Source organism: Pteropus vampyrus, unplaced genomic scaffold, assembly GCF_000151845.1.
Source record: "Pteropus vampyrus isolate Shadow unplaced genomic scaffold, Pvam_2.0 Scaffold199, whole genome shotgun sequence".
In the NCBI taxonomy this organism is placed as follows: domain Eukaryota; kingdom Metazoa; phylum Chordata; class Mammalia; order Chiroptera; family Pteropodidae; genus Pteropus; species Pteropus vampyrus.
Genome location: NW_011888980.1, coordinates 2,893,138 through 2,895,620, shown reverse-complemented (window position 1 = coordinate 2,895,620; position 2,483 = coordinate 2,893,138). Strand labels below are relative to the sequence as shown.

General features: G+C 44.1%; 1 pseudogene; it reads right to left on the bottom strand.

Annotated features, from left to right (window-relative positions):
- Positions 1-221: 221 nt before the first annotated feature.
- Positions 222-337, bottom strand: LOC111746737 (annotated as a pseudogene).
- Positions 338-2,483: the final 2,146 nt, after the last annotated feature.

The following is a 2,483-nucleotide window of genomic DNA, read 5'->3' as shown; positions in this document are numbered from 1 at the left end:
TTTTAACCTTTTCATTGCAAAGTAAAATATAATACAGATGTAGAAAACTATTCAAAACAAATGTAAATCTTAATGAATTATTATAACCACCAACCAGGTCAAGAAATAGAACCTTGTAGTCACCTTAGAAATCCCTGTCATAGGCTCCATTCCAACCACTACCTATTTCCTTCAAAAAGTACCATCATGGGGCCTTTTCTCTTTCTTTTTATTATTATTTATGCCTACAGCACCTGGTCTTCCTAGGTGGTCTCCCATCCAAATACTAACCAGGCCTGACCCTGCTTAGATTCTGAGATCGGACATCGGGCTTGTTCAGGGGGGCATGGTCATAGACCATGGTCTGTGGCTCCACTGGAGCACGAACCCAGGACCTTCTATGTGTAAAGCAGACATGCTAACCACTACCCTATGGAACCACATCCATGGGGCCTTTTATAATAATCCCTTCCTCGTATTTTTTATAGTTTTATCACACAAGTGTGAAATCCTAGACACTATAGCTTGGTCTTTCCCATTTAAAAAATATTTTAAAAGTCTTTATTTCTTCCCATCATTAAGTTCCCCTCCATCATTCCCTTTGCCTTTCACAATATCTATCAAAAACTCCAGCATGCTGTATTTAAGGGGTTTTTTTTCCCAGTATATTTTATGCCCATCATCCCCCATGCTTTTTACCCCTACCCTCACCCATATCCCACAACTTCGTCCCCTACTCTGCACCAAGTAACTCATGCTAACAACCACCTGTGTACCCTTCATTATTTTCTTCCATGCTCATATATCATAAATGCAGATGGTTTATTTGAGAGCTGAGCCCAGGAAGCAGGAGTCAGAAAGCAGAAGAATGAAACAAGAAAGAAAGATGGTGTTATCAAGCTGGACCCCGCTGTGGGCCCCTGGCTCAACTCTCAGAGGACCTGCAGAAACAATGTGTCAGAGCTCCCCCTTGAAGGAAGGGAGGCTAGAGCATTCGTTCCCCAACTCTCAAAACCTTTGGCTAGGGGCTGCCTGCTGGAGCGAGACACTCCTGTAGTGAGCCAAGTTCTCTCCTGGACTCTGGAGGCGGAACAACAGAGGGACACTGAGGCACACACATAAAGGAGTGTTGCCAGCATGCAGGTCATCATCATCGACCCCAGAGGCACCAAAATCACAGGAAGTCCACAGGGAAGTGACAGAAGCCACAGAGATCACCTGCTACTGCCCTTCCCAAACAAGCATTAATCTGGCTTCCCGAAACATCTCCTTCTCCTTCCCAAATTCATCTCTAACTTCCCTGATTTCACCATGTAACTAATGCTTTTTCTTCTTTGTGTAATGACCACTCCCCTTCCACTTTAATCTGAGCCTTAAATAATCCTATCAATTTTCAAAGCCCTGCTCTGAATGTCGCCTTTGGGAGGCAGCATCATAGGAAGAGGGAGAGAGTTTGGACTTTGGAGTCCAGTGTTGGTGTCAAGTCCTGGCTCAACCTCTTTCTGCTACATCAGAGACTTGCGGGGTTTCTCTGGGGTCTTCGCCAGGCTGACGCCCTCCCAGAGCACAGACACATGGGAGCCTGGCTTGGCTGGAGCCTCTGCTGAAGACAGCCACCCTCCTGCACCAAAGGTCTCCATGAAGCAAATGCCCAGAATTTTCCAGCCAATGACCTCTGCTGCCATGGAAACAAGAAAACACCTGCATAAACGAAAGCAGCAGAGGGTCTGAAGTAGCAAAACAGGCTTCGATAACTATATAAAACTGATCTTCTGCATGACCCTTTAGCCAGGTCCTCTGTCCCCCATAACCCCTCTAATTAGTCTTCTCTGAATCCTCTTTCTAGTCACTGTGGCCTGGGTCAGAGAGAGAGATTGAATTACCCAATAAAAGCAACCACCCAATCTATACAAAAGTCAGGTTCCTTCTAGAATACACTAGAAGATGAAACTTTTTCCCTCCACAGAAAATCAAAGGAGGGAGGGAGAAGGAAATAGTGCCCTTCACTCACAAAAGGGGAAACGTCTGTATCTGACAAGCTGGAGACGATTCAGGTATGTGCCATGACAGTCACATTGTGTAAATGTCATTTCCTACTCACCTCTGAGGCTAAAATATCAAAACCGACACTATCTCACCACTTGAGAGTTATTCCCTGCAAACTGACAATAAGTAATTTTATCATAAACAAGTTAGTACAAAAGTCCTCCCCTCCTAATTTAATTTCAGAAGAAACGATGCTAATCCTTTAATTATGCAGCATGTTTATCTGTCAAATTGAATTTCTGCTGAAAAGTACTTTGCTATCACAGAGGCTGCTGATAGCTATCTGCTCAAAGAATTCATAGCGTTACATAAAAATTCCCTTCTTAAAAAAAAAAAAGAGTACAGAATTTAATTCTTTTAAGAAAGAAAGCACTATATAGACCTAATCATCATCAGCTTCCCCCCCTCACGCCAGCCTCCTGCTGGAGGAGCTGCAGGCAAAGCCTCTGGGAGCAGAG